Source organism: Pleurodeles waltl, chromosome 3_1 (genome assembly GCF_031143425.1).
Source record: "Pleurodeles waltl isolate 20211129_DDA chromosome 3_1, aPleWal1.hap1.20221129, whole genome shotgun sequence".
Taxonomy (NCBI): Eukaryota; Metazoa; Chordata; class Amphibia; order Caudata; family Salamandridae; genus Pleurodeles; species Pleurodeles waltl.
In genome coordinates, this window is record NC_090440.1 from 1,549,985,747 (window position 1) to 1,550,008,287 (window position 22,541).

The following is a 22,541-nucleotide window of genomic DNA, read 5'->3' on the forward strand; positions in this document are numbered from 1 at the left end:
TATGTAACATGTCTAAGATCATAGAACTGTCACCCCAATGCCATTCTGGCATTGGGGGGACAATTCCATGATCCCCCGGGTCTCTAGCACAGAACCCGGGTACTGCTAACTGCCTTTCTGGGGTCTCCACTGCAGCTGCTGCCAACCCCTCAGACAGGTTTCTGCCCTCCTGGGGTCCAGGCAGCCCTGCCCAGGAAGGCAGAACAAAGGATTTCCTCTGAGAGGGTGTAACACCCTCGTCCTTTGGAAATAGGTGTGAAGGCTGGGGAGGAGTAGCCTCCCCCAGCCTCTGGAAATGCTTTGATGGGCACAGATGGTGCCCATCTCTGCATAAGCCAGTCTAGACCGGTTTAGGGATTCCCCCAGCCCTGCTCTGGCATGAAATTGGACAAAGGGGAGTGACCACCCCCTGACCTGCACCTCCTAGGGGAGGTTCCCAGAGCTCCTCCAGTGTGGCCCAGTCCTCTGCCATCTTGGAAACAGAGGTGTCTGTGGCACACTGGACTGCTGAGTGGCCATTGCCAGCAGGTGACGTCAGAGGCTCCTTCTGATAGGCTCTTACCTCTGGGTAGCCAATCCTCCTTCCTAGGTAGCCAAGCCTCCTTTTCTGGCTATTTAGGGTCTCTGCTTTGGGGAATTATTCAGATAATGAATGCAAGAGCTCACCAGAGTTCCTCTGAATCTCCCTCTTCACCTTCTGCCAAAGGATCAACTGCTGACTGCTCAGGACGCCTGCAAAACTGCAACTAAGTAGCAAGACGACTACTAGCAACCTTGTATCGCTTCATCCTGCCGGATTTCTCGACTGTTTCCAGGTGGTGCATGATCTGGGGGTAGCCTGCCTCCTCTCTGCACCAGGAGCTCTGAAGAAATCTCCTGTGGGTTGACGGAATCTTCCCCCTGCAACCACAGGCACCAAAAGACTGCATCACTGGTCCTCTGGGTACCCTCTCAGCACGACAAGAGTGGTCCCTGGAACTCAGCTACTCTGTCCAAGTGACTCCCACAGTCTAGTGACTCTTCAGTCCAAGTTTGGTGGAGGTAAGTCCTTGCCTCCCCACGCTAGACTGCATTGCTGGGTACCGCGTGATTTGCAGCTGCTCCGGCTCCTGTGCAATCTTCCAGGATTTCCTTCATGCACAGCCAAGCCTGGTTCCCCGACCCTCCTTCCTGCAGTGCACAACCTTCTGAGTTGTCCTCCGGCATCGTGGGACTACCTTTTGTGACTTCAGGTGGACTCTGGTTCACTTTTCCTCTAAGTGCCTGTTCAGGTACTTCTGCGGGTGCTGCCTGCTTCTGTGAAGGCTCTCTACATTGCTGGGTGCCCCCTCTATCTCCTCTTCTAAGTGGCAACATCCTGGTCCCTCCTGGGCCACAGCAGCACCCAAAAACCTCTACCGCAACCCTTGCAGCTAGCAAGGCTTGCTTGTGTTCTTTCTGCATGGGAATACCTCTGCAAGCTTTATCGCGATATGGGACATCCATCCTCCAAAGGGAAAGTTCCTAGCCTTCTTCTTTCTTGCAGAACTGCAAGCTTCTTCCAACAGGTGGCAGCTTCCTTGCACCCTCCACTGGCATTTCCTGGGCTCCTGCCCACTCTCGACACTGTTGCGACTATTGGACTTGGTCCCCTTGTCTTACAGGTACTCGGGTCCGGAAATCCACTGTTGCTTTGCTGGTGTATGTTCTTCCTGCAGAATCCCCCTATCACGACTTCTGTGCTCTCTGTGGGCAGTAGGTGCACTTTACACCTACTTTTCAGGGTCTTGGAGGGCTATTTTTCTAACCCTCACTGTTTTCTTACAGTCCCAGCGACCCTCTACAATCTCACATAGGTTTGGGGTCCATTCGTGGTTCACATTCTACTTCTGGAGTATATGGTTTGTGTTGCCCTTATACCTATGTGCTCCTATTGCAATCTATTGTAATTCTACATTGTATCACTTTTCTTGCTATTACCTGCATAATTTTGGTTTGTGTACATATATCTTGAGTATATATCTTATCCTCATACTGAGGGTACTCACTGAGATACTTTTGGCATATTGTCATAAAAATAAAGTACCTTTATTTTCAATAATTCTGTGTATTGTGTTTTCTTATGATATTGTGCATATGACATCAGTGGTATAGTAGCTTTACATGTCTCCTAGTTCAGCCTAAGCTGCTTTGCCATAGCTACCTTCTATCCGCCTAAGCTGCTAGAAACACCTCTTCTACACTAATAAGGGATAACTGGACCTGGCACAAGGTGTAAGTACCTGTGGTACCCACTACAAGCCAGGCCAGCCTCCTACACACGTGGGGAGAAGAACAAGAACAGTAGCGGTAAGTAGTTCTATTCTTTACTTGTCTCTATTCCTTTCTACCTCTTTTCCTTACTCCTGTCTTGCTCTCTTTATTCTTCCTTCTCTCTGTATTGGATATTACTGGGTTCTTTTCTTTCTCTTGTTTGTCTTATCTAGGACTCTGTGCCTCTGTCCTTTTGATCCTGTCTCTTCTTTGTGGTTTGCCCTTTCTGCATATAGCTTTTCTGCTAGTTCTCCTGTCCTTTCTGTGGGTTCCTTCTTTTGTGTCTTCCCCTTCTATTACAGTGCCTTCAATACTTTCCTGGCAAACACCCTTTCTGCCAGTGACGTTCCTACGTTAAACTCCTCCGGCTTTAGTGGGTATTATACCTCTGTTTCTTTATTCACTGCAGAAGTGCTTATGAGATGCTGGTTTCCCTCCCCTTTTAGTTCGTTTCCCTCCACCCACTCACCCCTTGTGTTGTGTTCCCGTTCCTCCCTTCCTCCCGTACCCCTGGGTTTCTTAGTGGGGGACACACACCTGGTAGTGCCATGCTTCTCCAGAAGCGTGGCGGGATCCTTTGCTCGGCCTCCTGGCGCCGCCTTGGTGCTCAGCTCTTCGGCTGCTACCTCCTCGTCTTCTGTCATCCAGGGCAGACACGGCTCCTCAACGTCTCCGTCTTCCTCCTCCTCCTTCTCACCGCCTCTCCCGTTCTCCATGGGCATCCCTGTTTTCAATGCTCCCGATGTCCTGTTTCCGCCTTGGCTCCTCCACGTCACCGGCGTTGCTGGTTCCGGATTGGGGTCCTGCCCCAGGTCGTTCCGGAGGACCTGGGGCAGGGTCAGCACCAGTTATGACTGTGCACGGGCTGTCTCCGACCGGCCCATCACAGGCACCATAGGGAAGGATACTATTTGTCCCCAAGACTTTCCAGAAAAGAAATTCTTGGAGGTAGCAAAAACCACAAAACCAAAGCAGAAACACCTCCACTCCCTCTGATCCGAGGGTGTCCCTTAATGTATTCGGGACTGACTTTGTTAATAGCTCCTCAATGATACAAAGGGAAATGAGTCTCATGGGGGAGGGTCCAATTACAGCATAGAGACCCCATGTCAGGAAATCTGGGATTCTGAGATAAATATATGTGGATAGAAGGGAAGGGCCAGCCCCTAATTAAATTTAAAGAATAGTGTGATTTTCCATACAGAGGCAAGGGAACAGTCCCGCTGGAAACGAATGACAACTGTGACACAATCTTGCACATTCTGAACATGCAGTGGGGCACTTTCACGCTGAGAGACACTTATGGGCAATGCAGTGAGTTTGCTTACGCTCAGTCCCTAGATGGGGTGGCCTATGCTCCCTCATCACCATACACACCCTGATCATTCCCAGAGAAGATCTGTCAGAATTCTAACAACTGCTAAGGAGGAAGACTACTCTGTTGCATCAGGCTCATGAGAAAAGAACTGCTGATTATTTTGGTTGGGCTCAGTACAATGAAATACAGTCAGGCTGTTCACTGAAGCACAAGTATCAGCGGAAGGGTCCATACCCTTCACTGTACCGACAAAAGGGAACGCCCGCTGGTTACAGATAAACAGGAGCGAAATATTCAAGATGATGAACTGCACCGAGCTCAGCCTTAATGCGAACTACTGAGAGCCCTTCCTCTCATGGTGATGCAACATCATTATGTATTGGACCTAATCCCTGCAATGAAGGGAAGGGTGTGTATGAAACAGTGCATCCTGCTGCACGTTTATACAGGGCAATGACATAGACAATGGGGCTCTGATTCTTGCCATCCAAGCATTGCACCAATCACAAAATGACATGCAGGAAGAGGGAGGCACCCCTGAGAAGGAATGGTTCACAAACTGGCTCTCCTGGCTCCTCCCGTGGCTGACCGGTCTGTGCACATCATTGTTGCCAGTTTTCATGTTATTGTTTTTGTGTGGTTTCCTGCTGTAAAAATGCAGTCCTCAAATGTGGTGAATGCAAGTGGCTAGGGATGTAGAACAACAAGTCCCCAACAATGTGACTGTCATGCAGTATGGGTTAGATGGTGTAGTTGAAACCTCAAATAGAGGGGGAATGTTAATATTGGAAAAATCGGTGTTGATGTACACCATGATACATTTGCATAGAACAAAATAATCACAGAACTATTAGCAAATGCACCCGTCATATAGTCTCTATCACCCGACTCCAAAATACGTGGTCAGGCAGGCTCTGAGACCTATGCCCGAGGTTATTGACTGACTGGTCACAAGTGGGACAGCATGTAGCAACCAAACATGCAAACAGGAAACTCAAGATCAGTCCTGCAGATAGGTGCAGCGACACCAGTGGTACCAGGAAATTGGCCCCAATAAATCCCACATGCCTGTACAGGGTGTGCACAGTCCCCAACATAGTCAGATGCCACATGTAGTTAAGAACACTCAGCCAACCAGAACACAGCATGCACGGTAACACACCATGATCATGCAGCTCTCAGGCCAGACATCTGGATATGTTACCCACTGGCCCTCATTATGTCCACTCAAGGTTGAGGCCCACCTGCATCAGGACCTTATATATGACTCCAAGACAACTGTTCATATTCTTCACCTCAAACATCGAGAGATAGTCCTCAAACCCTGTTTAACTACTCTCGCAGCCGTAATGTTTAATTAAATGAACTCTTCCTGCTTTGCCAAATGCCTCTTGTCTTTTGTTTTTTCAAGGTAAATTAACATTCCAGCAACTGACGTAAGGCAGCATTGAAAACGGATATAGGTAAGAGATCACCTCATGGCATCCAAACAATTACTTGTGGGGATTGCTTTAGCACTGGTCAAATTAGTGTCTCCAGTCTGCAGAATAACAGAGTACAATATGGTGTTCCAGTCTGAGTGGGTTATGATGGAGGAGCGCAAAGAGGATCTATTCCAACGGGTGTCCATGGACGCCACCGTCCTCAGCACTTCTTCCCTGCCCTCCAAGGCCTGTTAGGGTAAAGGCACCACGGTTGACACCGTCCTTTGTTTCTGTTTCTGTTGTCGAGGTGATCTCTGGTAGCCGTCCCTGGGGCTCTCCAAAGTAGGCTGGCGGCAAGCTGTGAGATATTGCCATTCCAGCTAGTCTCAAGCATCCTCTGGAGAATCAAAAAGCTATGAGCGTCCATCATGCATGACCTTCAGCCTATCCAGGAATAGTAAAGCATAACTGAGAATGTCACTACAGAGCTGTTTCTTCACTGATACTAAGCATGGCATCTCTGCACTTTAAACGTGTAGTCTGGAAAAAGACTGACCTTGTACATGATAATAGGTGCCACCTTTATGGCCACTTGAAGAAGATGATCCCGATCCCAAAAACTCAAGATCTTGGCTACCATGGGTCGAGGCGGGTGGTGCGCTGGCACTGAGCCCTCTGTACCACAAACAGGGCAGAAAGACCCTGGGCCAGTTGGGAGGCAGGCCGCAGGCTTCCATGCAGTGGTCTGCCTGTCCCAAGCGGAGCACGGTGGAGCACAGCATTGATGACTGCTGAAGGAGAGGACAGCTGCTTGACCTGCACCAAGCCTAGGGGTGATACCTGGAGATTCTTGAGTTGGTGGCATCTGAGCTGGCTTGGCGATTTGTACAGACCTGGCTTAACCTATGCAAGTTGGATTACCAAACTGAGTACACCCCCCCCCCTTCCTTAACTCGAACTGAATACATCCTGACTCCGCCCTGTTCTAGACCGTCCTCTTTCTACCCATGGAAGAATGCACTGAAGGGTGCCGTAAGAGCGGGAGGTGGTAATATACCCCCACAGTGAGGACTGCACCTGTAAGTCAGTGAACTTTGTGGCCTATGCTTCGCAATACTGGGGGCACACACATCCTGACATCTTTCACTTCAGCCGCCACCCCCCTTTGATGTGTCCGTATTGGAGATTAAAAAGATTATTAACACTTTCTTGATGTATGGTTGGAATCCAGTGGTTGGTGCAGTTTTCCAGAAATACCTCTGAATAATGTTGTAAATTCTAGTAAGCAGGAAATCTGCACTCATGCAAGGAGCTGTTTTTCTCTCCCACTTGCTTCTTTTTAATTGTAGAGGTCAGTATTTACCAACCCCTTTACCTTGTCCTTGTCCTATGGAGCTTTACTAATGCAATATATATATAGTCAATGAATCATACTGTATATGAGCAAAAGGAGAATGAGACATGCAGTCTTGCCAGCCTCTTTGTCTCAAACTGTTTTAGAAGAGTACAAAGATGTTATAACTATCAACAAACATATGTCAGGAGCATTCAACACATACACTTGCATTTACATAAAATCGAAATAACGTTTTGCTGATACACTTCAATTTTTTTCTACTAGGGACATATGTATGTGCCCAGAAAGCTATTAGAATCAAAATGTCATGGGTGGGTATAGGAAATCCATTCTGCTCACAAGAGGTATACAGCTTGCACATTAATACAGGTGAAGAGACTGGTGGTATTGTAGTGGGACAGAGGGAGTTTGCCTAAATATAAGCAATGGCTTGCCTCTGTTATATTGCAGGGAGCAAAATGAGCTTTATGCAGTACTCATACCACCTGCCTTCTGTCCAAAGGGTATCTTTACTCCACTTAAGAGTTTGGTATTGACTACATCCTCACAAGAACCCCTTAGCGAGGATTGTTTCCAATGAAGCCTCCCCAGAGTTGCGCTGGACACTCATGAGGGACTAGGGGCCATATTTATACTTTTTGACGCAAAACTGCGCTGACGCAGTTTTGCGTCAAAAAAGTTATTGCCGGCTAACGCCATTTATTTGCACTGTTTGGGCGTCAAATTTAAATCTTTGATGCATGGCGGCGCAAACCACAGGTGTGAGTAATTTTTTTTTTTACTCAAACCAATGAGACACGTCGTAAAGAAAAACGACGTTAACGCAGCGAAAATGACTGAGCCGGTTTACGACGTCGCAAACCAGATGCGCACCTTTTTTTGATGCATTTGCGTCAAAAAGGGGCGCAAACACTGCAAGATGTGCTAAGGAGAGCCAAAATGGATCCCAGATGCTTGGACAGAGACCCCAGGAAGATGACAACAGACCAGGAACCAGTCAGGAGGACCCACACAAGACCCAGGAGAGGGAGAAGAAGAAAAGAAAGTGTCGCTTCAGTGCAGAGGTGCAGGAAATTCTGGTGAAAGAGGTGACGGAACACCAGCACCAACTTTTTGTCACCTCAAAATTGCCAATTAGTAGGAGAGGGGCAATATGGCAACAAATTGTTGACCAGATAAACAGTGTGGCAGAAGTACGGAGAACAGTCAGAGTGCAAGAAACGCTGACATGACTGCAAGAGCAGGACCAAGGAAAAGATGGCCAGGAACAGGAAGGCAGCACTGCAGACTGGAGGTGGGATTCCAGCACCGCAGGAGGCCCTAGACCACATGGAGGAGATGGTGGCAGTCGTCATCCCAGAGGAGATTGTCACAGGGACAGGACAGCGCAGACTACCAGGTGACAACACAGATGCAGGGTAAGTCGCATGGGGAATTAATATGCACAAATGTTAACTGTAAGCTGGGGAGGATATACCTACTACACAATGCATGTAAGTCATGATATTCAGGGAGTGGCATGGGTAAAGGGTCACGGCACGGGGTATGGGCTGTTCAGAGGAAACCTGGGGCACAGTACTACACTACACCAACAACCTTTGCATGGGGGTATGCTGCCATGCCAAGGATGTTGGAAAGGTAAAGCCAGTCCAGGAGGGTAGGGTAAAACTGGCCTGCTGTCGCACGACAGCTGGTATTCTCCCTATGTGAACTAGGGCTCAGTTAACAGTCTCAGGCCATATCCACAAGTGGAATCTAATACTGACAACAATTGCCACTACCACCTCTGCTGTGTGTGCAGGTCAAGTAGCTAATGGCAGTAACGTCCCTATGGATCAAACACACCCAAATTAGAGGGTTCAGGATGACATTATCAATCCCCTGAAATCAATACAAATGTTCTAATCCTGTCAAATGTGAATGTCCATAATTGCTGCAAACATCAGCCATTGTCATAAACGTTATGAGGTACACAGCACTAATGTCATATCCATGCTGCATTTGTCAGGGTCCACCCTGTCCCTAGGTCACAATAGCTCCAATGACACCATGCAACATCCCAAATGTCATACTGCCCAGACAACAGCATTGATGGGGAGGACATATGTCACCGGCTAGTGAAATTCACCCCCACAGTCAGAAGAGGAAATGGAACTCTGCTAGGACCATCAGTGCAATCCAATGTAGCAAACATTCCCCAACATAAACATTACACACTACCAGTGTTGACAGATGTAGTGTTGCATGCCAATGCTATACATAGTTATGCTAGGTCTCAGCAACATATAGCTGTATGTGACATATCAGAGACTGGCTCACTTCCAGATTGTTAAGTGTGGTGCAAGTGCCATCAGAACACCCACAGCCAATGCAAGGCCTCATTAGAATGGAAGAAGGAGGGTTGAGTAGGACAAGAAGGTGGCAATATACAATTTGGCCAGAACCAACACCTGAAGGATGTGATGCAGACAAGTTCCCAAACTGACCACACTACATGTGACATGCAGGTGGGGCATAGGCCTGGGAGAATGCTAATATTAAAGACCGGAACAATGAACAGGAACCTATATCACAATGTGCAACAAATAGAAAGGCAGGCACGTCACGTTACAAATGCAACAACACAGACACACTAATTATACAATATCTCATTTCAGAGGATGATGGCTCTCCTAGGGATATGCCTGTCCTGGACTTCCCGGATGACGAGCTGACAAACATCAGCCAGAAGACCCTCCAAGATGTCCTTGGAACCCTCCAGACCCCACGTCCATTTGCAAAGAGGAGCACAGATAGAGCAGCCATCACAGAGGATCCACCCACCACCCCAATTGTATGACCTGCCAGCTCCAACCCAGCTGAGGACTCTGACAACACTGGCACCAGCTTTGAGAGAACTGTAGTTGGAGTACAGCGGGAGCTGGACAAGGAGGTGCGGGTGGGGATGGGAAATATGGCAGCCAGCCTAGAGGGGATGGGTTCATGCATGATAACTGCAGAACAGGCAGCAGCCATGCAAGGGCGAACATCAATCTTGCAAGAACTTGAAAAAAGTGTGAAGGAAATCAGCACAGTTGTAAGAGATGACAACACCTACAACAACAAACCTTTCAACGCGTGCACGAATGCAATATTGACCGCCGCAGGGCCGACCTGGCTGCCTACCACATTGATGTGGCTGCTATACTTGAGAACCAGCAGCTCCTCCTTGCTACAGTACTGCCCTTAACAGCCCCACAGTTGGCAGCTACCGCTATGTCTGACTCCACGTCTTCAAACACTGAGGTGTGTTGCCCCTTCACACTCACCACCACCAAGGGCAGAGGAGACAACACACATCAGAAGATGAAGACGTGGAACAGATCACCTTCACCTGTAAAAGTACCCGGTAGCACTAGTCCCTGCCACCTGGCCACTTATAACCAAGGTCCTGTGCTTTGTAACATGCCAGTCTTGCAACAGCTGCTCTCAAGCACTGTTCTCCAGCCCACTGTTTAACTTGTCACAATGCCCTGTGATTGTGTCTCACAAATCATGTCCATCTGCACTGTCTGACACTTCACTCCAGCATACTCAATGACATGTCCTTTTGCACTTGTGTAGGATCACAATGGAAGGTATCACACTAATGGAATCACAATCATGGACAATGTAAATATAGCACTACAGCACTTTATAATAAATAGCACTTACACAACCACTTTTTCTCTGTGTAATGGGACACATCAACCGTGAGGAAGATCAGTGATGTTTGCCTCATGTCAATGATCATAGAATGCCAATACAAATGCCCTGAAAGAATGTGGGCTGATAACTATGCACTGTGGTCTGGATTGTACCATTATCTGCCCTTCCTGAGGGTTAGTTATGAGGTAAATAGAAACTATACAGTATAATGCTGTGTTGGACAGAATAAGTCTTCTTCAAGGTATGTCTAAGCCAAAAATTGTCTTCACATTTTTCTTCTAGACAGTCTTTACGTATGTGACATTTGACCCAAATCTTTCCTCACACACACCATACAGCAGGAATGGATGTGTATGAGAGTACGTACAAATAAGTAACCTGGCTGAACAATGTAACAAATGATAGGTGTGAGTTATGTATACTATACTACATGAGGTTATACCACAACTCACCTTATAAGGCTTCAATTGAACATCAGGCTGCAGGCTGATGTAACAGTGTCCTCAATACCAAATCTGGTCCCAAAGTATGTGAGATTGAAAACATACATCAAAAATTAACAACACATTGGGATCCATAGTAACCTTGAGTGGTGGGTGCAATGGATGGGAGAATCTTAGCAAAGTAGCTCTGGTGTAGCTGCCAATGTAACAGCTCAATTGGGATTTGGTTGCAGGATGGGACACAAATGCAAATACTAAAGAGACACTGTTCACCCATGCCAAGGCCCTGATCCCCAAGGATATGACACACTGTAAAGGAGTACCTAAATATTTATTTTAACAGTAAAAAAGGATAATAAAACCTGGGGAAACACCTTAACTACCCTAACCTATCTTACCTACACATTACCCATAACTGGCCCTAACTAACCTAAGCTAAACTTACTTATCACATTTAACTAAACACTGTAAACATCAACCCCCCCACCCCTTTTATACGACGGGACACATGGAGAACATATACTAACCTAAACACATACTATCTTATACTAAACAAATACATATTTTTGTATTTTTATATTTTATACATATATTTTTTTTTTAAACCCCAACCTCATCAGACACCTACCTACCCACACACATAATAAAACAACATTTCAAAATATCATACCCTCACCCCCAACCCACTTCTACTAACTAAACTAACAGCCTACTCTATCCTAACACTAAGTCCCCTAAACCCACTAATTAAAAGAACCAGGAAAGAGGAGGAGGAGGGGGGGGGAGGGATTCATGGCAGAGGGTATAATTGTTACAAGTTTGCCCTCCGCAGGGTCTTCTTGATGGCACACACCCTCTTATTAATTTGTGACACCTCCTGCTGCAGCCTGTTCATTCTCTGCACCATACATTGCATGCCACGTTGCATCCCCCTGAAATCTGCAGGGTCAATGACTGCAGCAAGGGTGGTCTGAGTGCCAGTTGTAGATGTGTGTCCGGTTGGTGGTGCCATGCTTGTAGGGGGAGGTGCAGGTGCTGCTCTCGGTGGTCCGGGAGCAGTGGAGGTTGATGGTCCTGCAGTGGTGCCTGATATGCTTGGTGCCACCTGGGTGGTGGTGCTGGTAGCTGTTGTGGACACCAAAGGGCCCCTTGGGAAAACGCCCTCCACACTCCTGGGGCTCTTTCATGGCGATAACGCCGTGCCATGTGGCGGAACCCAGACTCCACATCCATAATGTGGCGGTAACGCATCGCCCACTGCTGAAACTCACGTATCTGGATGGCATAAATATTGGCTGCTGTTAAAGATAAAGCCAAACATTAGGTATGTCATTGTGTGATATAGCTACTGATGAAAAATCAGACAATATATCTAATGTAGCTGGAACAGGCCAAATCACCATACAGTTCACAGATTCCCTCAGATAGGACATGTGTAGGCTGCGTTGGCATGCACTTCCTCACACAGCACAGCAATGCTCTAAAAGATGTGTAACAACTTAAATGACCTATGCATCATTGTTCAGCCATTTGTCACGTAACAAAATGCTGCAAGTCCTCCATATGTGACAGGCCAACTAATGACTATCTTCTGGATGACCATCAAGGGCCACAAGATCTGTTATTTGTAAATGGAATTGCCAGGATGGAATGCAGTTGCTAATCATGAGTGGGTACCCTGGGTTTGGACAAGTGATTCACAGATTTACATGTCTGTGTACTAAACTTGGATGATTACACCTAGGTACACATTTCATAACCCTAAGCCTGTGCCTCGGGGGGGGGGGGTGAACAAGCAACACATGCTTTCAAACATCTAGGACACCCAGGAAGCTTTGGACAGCTCTACATGGGTTTGGGCACTCCACCACAGGTGAGGAGGATGTCCAACTAGGATACACCCAAAACTTGGACAAACCCATCCACATTTATGTTTGTAAAGGCAGACAATTGTCAACATCATTTAATACCACTAATACCTGTCATACAACAAGCAGATAGATGCAAGCACACATCTGACCATGAGCTGCATGCACACATCTGACCATGAGCTGCATGCACACCTATGACATTGTACTCAAGTGCCACATACACGTAGCACAACATGTGGAGCTAGATGCTGCTAGGAAGTCAAACATACAGTTGAACATGTTCATTAGTGAACAGGGAGGCTCAAGTCTGTGAGTAAGACTTTGGCATCCCTATTTTGTGAGATTCAGGGTCTGACTTGCCAACTGAATCATGAATATGGGCCTCTGCGAATTTTTCTTTATAAAAATTTCAAATACAAATGTCCCCTTCTTCACATGGCCATGCCTACAAGGCTGCACTACAATCCCAAAATATGACTATACGCTACTGATTGTCCAACTCAAAGATGGAAAAAAAGTGACACTCCACTCAAGTAATATATCCGATCATTGACCAGCACATCATACCTTGCTATGTGTCCAACACACAGGAGTCAATCACACAACAGCTGCCAACACAACACAGAACTGAAATATCAACACTTACTGAATGTGTCTGGGTCCGCAAATCGAGCCACTTCTCCGATTGTGTAGGGGGAAGGTCCACCTGTAAAGCATGAAAGGGAGAAATGTGCTCAATGTCTGTCCACTGTACAACACTTCCAAATAAAATTACTCTGTGTAACATTAAATCTGAAAGTCCAGCCTCTCAGGCATGATGATACTGCAACAGACATATCACTGCAAACATGTACAGACCCGGTCACTCCAGTGAGTGATACACATATCTGCACACATGCAGTGGCCCTAACTATCATATGGTAACAAACCTGCTCCATCAATTGTTTGGAGACTCATTTATGGAGTGTACTCCTCATCATTTGTAGTAATGAGACATGCAAAGCCACTTTCCTGGAGCAATGCAATACCAGTCTCTCAGGTATTGTGGCTTGTGCATCAAGAGACAATCATTTACTGTGTGACGCACCTGTGGGTTGATTTAAGGTCATGATTTATAATGCTTCTATGGTCCCTTACATGTAGGGCCTGCGTTGTGTGTTGGTTACATATGCTACCTTAACAGTGTACCCTGAGCCACATATGCTCCTTATGACACCATAATGGCAGGGATCCTGTGCATTAATTGGTGACAGGTTGAGGCTAGCCATGGATTGACCAGTTTTAATATTTGGATTCAACAAGGAGCTATATGTTGACAGTGTATATTGTAGTCATCCGTGACAGACTGCATGGGCAGAGGTGTAGTCATTGCACCTGAAATGTCACTCATTGCCCTGTGTACCCATTATGGGTTTTGGAAATCACAGTGAGCCACATTCATCATCTTACATTTGCCAAGTTGGTTGATCAGCGGCTATCGAGCAAACTGGCACGGTCATATTTTTAACATATGGTTTAGCAAATGTACCACTGTGTCAATCATGATGATGTAGGTTTCAATTTGTATGTACCTTCGGAAGAGCAGCAGTCACAGGAATGCTGGTCTTCTGATCTTAGCATACACACGTCTGTGATAGCCTCCATACTGGGAAGTTAGTTATTAAACATATGCTGCACTAGATCAGCAGGGGTGTGCCAAACAAAATTATTAAAGTATTAGGGAACTTTATATGTATGATGGAATTGGTCAGGGGTCCCTTGCACGAAATCATGCACGTAATACATTGTGACCATGCATTCCCCAACGTCAGGTATCCCATGATGATACCATAACTTATGAGAAGTTCATGGCTATAGAGTAACACAGATGGCAAATGCATTAGCTCTGTTCCAGCTATTGTGCCCAAGACCAATGTAAAAAAACACAGGTACAATGAACAGAGGGCCATGGATAGTTGTTATCCCTCAGTTTGTGTCATTTGCTTCATTTTATGTGCCACAGCTATGGAAAGTAGCACCAAACACTTAGATATGAGCCCGTGTGCATTACTTTTAGCATCCATCCCTAATTTAATTGCAGCACAACCAAGTCAAACTGTCAGCCTAAGATGTTACCTGAGGTTAGAAATGCCTTGGTACGTATGTGTCGGAATCCAGTTCAGACATGTATCAGAAATAATTGGGGGACACATTAATTCTTGAAAATATCTGGTGAAAAACATGTCTTTCCTGATACACTCACAGACCATGCCTAAAACATATGTTAGAGCCACATTAGCATAATTTATTGATGTGAAGGAAGCACTAATTTACAGGCTCCAGTTGTGTTTTGTAACTCAGTGCAGCTGTTGCATCAACAAATGACGGCAATGTGTAGCAATTATTGTATAAATCAGGGCCACTAAGTTTAACTTGCATTCCACATGTTCAAATACATTGCCTGCAGCATATGAACAAATCTGCTACTGTCACTACAGAGCATTTAAATGTGCACATTACTCTGAATTGTACTCACCAACAGGGCCACCAATCACAATCCCCAAGTGGTCCATCAGGTCTTGCTCCCTGGCAACAAGGTCAGCCCAGCGGTGCTTTAGCTGGTGGTTGTTGCACGGTCTGTTGTATACGTGTTGTATACGCATTGCAGATAGTACAGGACCTTAGACCACCAGATCCTCCTTGCCTCTGTGTGATACCCCTGTATCACCCTGCCACCTGTTTCTATCATCAATGGGAGGAAGTGGCACACCAGCCAAATGAGTTCATCCTCACCCATTCTACCCAGACGTGGCCTACCCAACATGCTTGAAATAATAAAGGAATTAAGGGGCACAGAGGACAATGAAGGGAAAGGAGGAGAGGGAAATGAAAAGTAAATAGCCCTAAAACAGCCCAACTATCCCCAAACTAACACTACCCACAACAGACTCCCAACACTACAAATACAAAATTAGACCCCAGAAATTACAAAAATACACTTGGACAGGATACCACAGACACTTAGAAAACACCAAAAGACAATATAAAGAGCACACAGGAGACAAATTCACAATATTCACAGAGAGACAAGTCCAAACACAGCCACACAGTCAAGAAAAATCAGACTGCAAAGTGAAAGTACACCCTCTGTACCAATTCTGTAAACAGGATATCCTATTACATCACTTCCTGCCTCAAATGCGGTGCGTTTCTATTATGATGCATCCAAATATTATAACGCTTACAGTATGTGCGTCATTTTCTTTTACGCACATGCTTAGAAATTACCCTGCATCCATATTTTCAAATATTTTTCATTGTTAACCAATTTCATGGGATACAGAGTGGGAATTACCGCTCAGGGCCAATGGATGTATCATGGCAGTGAGCGTCATTTTTCTACGCATATGTGGCGTTTTTTGATGCAAGTGCGCCTTTTATGACGCGTATGCGTCAACATTTTTGTCTTTTACTGGGCTTGGGTCATTTCTCACAATTTTGTAGTACATGACAGCTGTAACTATACAGAGATAGGCTGTTTGCACCTACATTGTGCATTCCAGTGTTTGGGCACATGTGGCAGATCACACTACTGAGGACCATGATCCTCTAGTTGTTGTACCGGATTTGCACTCTTCACTGATGCAATAGATCCCCAAACATTTGGAATACAAATTGGTATTACCCAGTTTGAGCAGGTTGTCAATAGAGGATAGCAAGGCTACGCAACTTAATACAGTAACTCATTGCCTGTGTGTCAATGTGTGTGAACAAGGGATGGGCAGTGATTAGGCTATTTGAAGATATGTCCCACCCCATGATACAATAAGTAAACTGATTACGCTATACAATGTATTTGAGTATTAATTGTAGACCTACCTGACACAATACCCCAGGAGGAAAGTGAGGGCATGGAAAGCAACTATGAGACAAATGTAGCCACAGGGAACCTTTATGGTAACGCAAAGACATGAACCAGTCAGGCTAACAGGATGCAGGGTCAGTCAGGAACAAAAATGAACAAGGAAAATACACAGTGAACAGACTGAGACTGGTCAAAGCTGGAACAACACTGTGGAAAATGTAAACTGTATTTGTCCTGTGTGCTGCAACGTTACACAATAACCCAAGGCCTGTGTTACACAAGTGATTTATACGGCAATGCATAACAGGGATATACATATAATGGCAATGTCTATGCCGTTCCAGGCAGCAGCAAGGGCAGTGCATGTTCAGATGGCTGGCCTGCATGAAGGTGCTCACAGGTGTGTGCAGCTTCAGTCTCTCAAGTCATGTAGGTGAGAGTCAAGTTCAAAGGACCAACAGTACCTTTCACATGGGAAGCAATGGACAGGTGATTACAGGTCCTACAGACTACAAGGCAGTGCATTATCCGACCAGAAGTCCATGCAGACAGATGAACTATGACTATGGCATACCATACTAAAGAGGGAAGCACACTGGAGTCAGAATGTGAGTCTGGGTGTATAGATGAAGGATTATCTGGGTACAAATAGTCCATTTCCAGGGCCCCCTAGAGAAGGGTGGGAAGAGACAGAAAACATGGCAGTGGCAGGACTTATGACCTGGGATGGCATGTGCAGGGGATGTCTTGTGAGCAATGCTAGTCATACCTGGGGCACTCATGCTATCCATCTGCAGCGTACACGGATTTCTTGTCACACATACTCCTTGCAAAGATAGCTGATGTCACATTTACTGCTGTCAAGGGTCTGGTCATACATTCCTGTTACCAGTGCAATGGCACATCCACTGCCACATGTAGGAGGCATTTTCTTTTCCTTATTGAATGATGGTGTCTTTGTTGTGTGCCATATGCTGCAATGAACCATGTTGCCAACATGTATGTGTGAAATAGCTGTGGTCCTCTGATATTGCCCTCCAAATGTGAAATTGTAAATGACATATATCTTGTCAGTGTGTGTGAATGTGGCTGTACATTCATACCCATCAAATGTGATGTGGATTTTTCAGTATCCTAATATGCATTTCTGCAATGCATGAGGCTACACTCTGATTATGAATCTTAGGGATAATGTGATGCATAAATGATTAACCAGACCATGATATAGTGATTAGAATAGGTGTTTAATGACATATGGTAAGACAATGGTGATGGTGACTATAGTGAAAAGAAGTTTTGGACAATGTGTTGTATCCAACGCAATCCTGCAGCTCTGTTTGGATGATCCCCCTCATGTTGATGGACAAAGTCCTCTTCTTTCTCGTCTTCAGCCATTTGTGGGTCTGGTTCATAGAGGGGAATGTTCTTCCTTACACAAATGTTGTGCAGGATGGCACAGGTCAAAATGATCTTGCAGACCATTTCTGGTGAGTATAGGAGGCTGCCTCCGGTGATGTAGAGGCAACTGAGTCTTGACTTCAGGGTGTCAAAAGTTTTCTCGACTATGGTGCATGTCCTTCGATGTGCCTCATTATAGGCACACTCTGATGCTGTGCATGGGTTTGCAAATGGGGTCAGGATCCATGGCTGGATCCCATACCCCTGATCAGCTGAAAGAGAAAATGAGAGAACATTTTGATGTTGCTTGCACCAGGATTATCACTTAGCATGGGAGTTGTTCTCTTGTGTTGTCTGTGACTTATCTGTGTTTGTGTTATTGTGTGGAATCCTAGGCTTGTAGGATGTACCATCAGTATTGGGTTGTTTCATTATCTGAACTGGTGTTTGGCTGATTGACCGGATGTCAGCGGTATTTTTGTAGACTTGCAATACATTGTGTACTCCCTTACATTATGTCATGTGAAAGAGGTGTCCATGTGTCTTAACTGGGGGTGACATGATACTTCCATACACAGTCAATTCCACAGTGGTGGTAACACGGTTGCATCTATATGGCCTGGACATCCCATCCAATTTAACATATGCAATAGAATTTGTTAAACATCAGTGAGGCCCTTTGATTTGGCTAGGTAACAATGCACAACACATCTCCATCAGTTGTCAGCACTGACGTGTTGACAATTGACAATGCACAAACATCTCATGTGTGACAAGTTCTTTGCAGACCTATTTCTCTGCCCTTGCCGAGTTGACTCATGTTCAAATGTGTACCTACACTACTGAACCTGTTACAGCTCAGCTGGCTAACTTGTTTGTGGGTTTGATGTTTTGAGTGTCGGAAGGTCTATATGCCTGTACATCTGTTGTGTATATGTGTAATTGTCTCAACCCGTATGTGTAGGAATGTGCACTTTCAATATTGTCACATCAATGTGTTCTTAGCACAGTCCACTTGCTTACTGGTAGTGGGCAATGTCAGAGCAGGAGTGATGTGAGATATTGGTACTGCCTCAATGATTCCATGTCACCTTCATTAGAATCATCATGCTATGTGTCTCATGGTGTTTGACCTGCAGCAAAACACATTACACACCCCTTACACAGTACTTATTGCTTGGAAGGGTGTTTGATTGAGTGTTATTGATGTGATATTGAAAGATTAATCTTCCAAGTTGTACTGCCAATTAAGGCCATGTCATGGTCATTGTGTTTTAAATTGGTCCCTTGTGTCTGTGGAGTGGCATCTTCTGATATTTGGATCTGTCATCTGTCCATAGGTGTGTATCCAAATGGGTCAGGATATCACACATGCCTAGCAGTGTCACAACCTCAGTGTCTTCCTGCCCACGTGTCAATGTAGTGGTGTATGTGTTGTGTGTCGTACAGGGTTGCTGTGCTGTGTGTATATAACTAGGTTTCTGTACTTACCAACAAGTAGGCCATTTCCATATCGTCCATCCTGGAAGTGTTGATTGATGGTGCAGTAGCGGAAGATGAATGAATCATGTACACTCCCAGGATACTTTGCCACGATGTTGGTGATCAATCCCCGGTGATCGACAATGGCCTGCACATTGATGGAGTGTGTGTGCTTCCTGTTGCGGTATAGATGTTCGGTTGCAGCAGGTGGCACAATGTGTACATGTGTGCAGTCAATGGCACCAAGCATGTGTGGGAATTGGTTATATGTCGGAACCACAGGTGCCTAAACCACCAGTGGCTCAACAACAAGGTCGGAAGAACAACCTTGTTCTAAACACTAATGCCTTTACCACTAATGCGTTTACAACGACTTTACCATTGTAAACGCATTCCTGGTAAAGGTATTACAAATCAGCATGCACGACCCAGCATGCTTCCACCCCAGCCCACCACCCCATCCCTTAAACCTAAACCCTGACCCCCCCCAAAGCCTAATCAGCCCCAGCCCCCCACCCCACCCCAAAAACTAAAAATACCTGTGTCCCCACTCCGCCTCTAAAACTTAAACCCTGCCCCCCCAAACCCTAATCACCCCCAGCACCCCACCAAAAACAGCCCCAGTCCCAGCCCAATTTACCTCCTCCTTCACCGCGTCCACTCCGACTCCCTTCTGTACCTTAACCACGCATGTACATTGTTCAGGCAAGCGTGGTTAAGGTACCAAAACCAGGAAGTTGTGGAAAATGAAAGTGTTTCGCTTTCGTTTTTCACAACCTTGTGGTTCCGGACTCGTTCTTCTGGGTGTTTCCCATGGGAAGACGTTGATTTGGTAGAAGCCCTGTTTTGTCTCCTGCTGCTTCAGCTGTGTGTTGGGGAAGCTGATGTGGCTGGGTGTGTGGGAGATGATGACATCCAATACCTTGGGTAGGAAGGCAGAGAATGAGGGCTGTGTGATCCCGGCAACCAGGGCACCAGTGGTTTGAAATGAGCCACTTGCCAACATGTGGAGGACAGCTAGCAGCTTGGTTTCTGGTGGAATGATGTGGGGTGTCTGCAAGCTGGGTGCCAACTGTGGCTCAATGTTGTGCAGCAGCTGCTGAATGGCTTATCAGTTGAGTCTGTACCTCTGGATGATGTCTTGTTGCTAAGTCCCAGAAGGGTTGTCCTGGTGCAGAATATCCTCTCCTGCCTTCCACATTGCCTTTGGGGTCCCTGCTGGTGTTCTGGAAGCTGCTGGTGTTGGTCCTGTGCTCTGCGTCTTCATGCATGCTGGATGAAAAGCACCTACATGTCTTCCTTTTGGAGCTCTGCTGTTGCTTCTGTGTGTTTTCCTTAAGTACTGGAGTGTTTGCCCCATTTTAACGCCTGCTCTGACCCAAGCGTTATTTTTTTACGCAAATCGGGCTGTGTCAGTCATTTTCCGCATCCGCTTCCTGGTCGTGCTGGATTTTTGCGCGGTAGCATACATATGGCGCACGGGTGTTTAAGTCATTTTTTGTACGGGAACATCTACCTTGCATGTCATTAACGCAAGGCGGTTTCCCACATCCAGAAAATGACGCACACAGCGTCATGACTGTTGGAAAGTGATATCAGTAGCCGATAATGCAACAGAATATGTATACAAGACATCATGGCCCATATTTATACTTTTTTAGCGCCGCTTTTGCGTCGCATTTTGACGCAAAATCGGTGCAAACTTACAAAATACAATTGTAAATGCAAATGCAGCGCAAAAAAAGTATAAATATGGGCCTATATCCTCCTCCAGCCTCCCCCCACCCCAGGATTATCCACAGGTGTCTAACACCTAGGGGCATATTTATACTCTGTCTGCGCCAAACACTTTGACGTGCATTCAGCGCAAACCTTGCCCCATATTTAAACTTTGACGCCCGAGGACGTCAAAATCCCGCCGTGTGCGTCATTTTTTTGGATGCGGCAACCCGCCTTGCGTTAATCATATGCAAGGTAGGCACTCCTGTCCAAAAAATGACTTAAACGGCCTGCGTCGTATTTATGCTTCCGGGCTAGAATGCCGCACGGCCGGGAGGCGGAGCTGGAAAATGACGCACAGCCCGATTTGCGTAAAAAATGAACGCCTGGGTCAGGGCAGGCATTAAAATGGGGCAAACACACCTGTATCTAATCAGAACACACAGAAGCAACATCACAGCAGCAAAAGGGAGACATGGAGGTGCTTCTCATCCAGCGTGCACGCAGACGCAGAGCCCAGCAACAACAACAGCAGCTACCACAACATCAGCAGGGACCCCAAAGGCAGCGCAGAAGGCAGGAGAGGATATTCCACACCAGAACAACCCTTCATGGCTTTAGGGAACATTACATCATCTAGAGGTACAGGTTGAAGTGGCGGGCCATTCAGCAGCTGCTGCGAAACATAGAGCCACAGTTGGCACCCACCTTGCTGATACCCCGCACCATCCCAACAGAAACCAAGCTGCTAGCTGTACTTCACATGCTGGCAAGTGGCTCCTTTCAAATAACTGGTGCCGAGTTGCCGGAATATCACAGCCATCATTTTCTGCCTTTTTACCCAAAGTACTGGATGCCATCATTGGACTCGCACCCCGCCACATCCGCTTCCCAAACACACTGCCGAAAGCAGCAGGAGACAAAACGGGTTTTACCTCATAAGTGGCTTCCCACACGTCCTTGGTGCCATCGACTGCACACATGTACGCCTTGTGCCACCTGCTGCAACTGAACACCTCTACCGCAACAGGAAGCACACACATTCCATCAATGTGCAGGCCATTGTCGATCACCAAGGATTGATCACCAATATTGTGGCAAAGTATCCTGGGAGTGTCCATGACTCATTCATCTTCCGTCACGGTACCATCAATCAGCACTTCCAGGATGGACGGTATGGAAATGGACTATTTGTTGGTAAGTACTGAAACCTACTTATATACACATTGCACAGCAACCCTCTAGTACACACAACACATACACCACACGACAGCAACATGTGGACAGGAACACACTGAGGTCGTGACATCACTTGCTATGTTTCATAGGTCTGCATTGAACCTGTCACATATCTGAAATTAGTGTACAGTCTAATGTTAATTAGGCAAACCACTACAAACGTTGTGATCATTGACGTCTTGTCACCTTGCAAAATGTAAGCGTCTCACTGATGTTTAAATTAATCCATTGCAGAAGTCTAAAGGTATGGGATGTCCAGGGTACATTGATGTGAACGTGTTAACAACACTGTCAAAATTAATCTGTGTATGGAACTATCATCTCACCCCCAGTGAAGACACAGGGACACCTGTATCACAAGTCACAAAGCTAGGGAGTGCACACTGTACTGCAAATCCCAAACCATACTGTTGACAACCAGTCAGCAGCCAAACACTTGTTCAGCCAAGGAAACAACACAATACAGA

General features: G+C 46.1%; 1 long non-coding RNA gene across 1 annotated transcript in view; it reads left to right on the forward strand.

The window, feature by feature from the left end:
* The first annotated feature begins 5,019 nt into the window (after positions 1-5,019).
* LOC138283381 (uncharacterized) overlaps positions 5,020-22,541 on the forward strand; it is a 71,026-nt gene continuing 53,504 nt past the window's right edge. Inside the window, exon 1 of the long non-coding RNA XR_011201227.1 lies at positions 5,020-5,073. This is a non-coding gene — a long non-coding RNA (uncharacterized lncRNA). The remainder of the gene's footprint in view (positions 5,074-22,541) is intronic.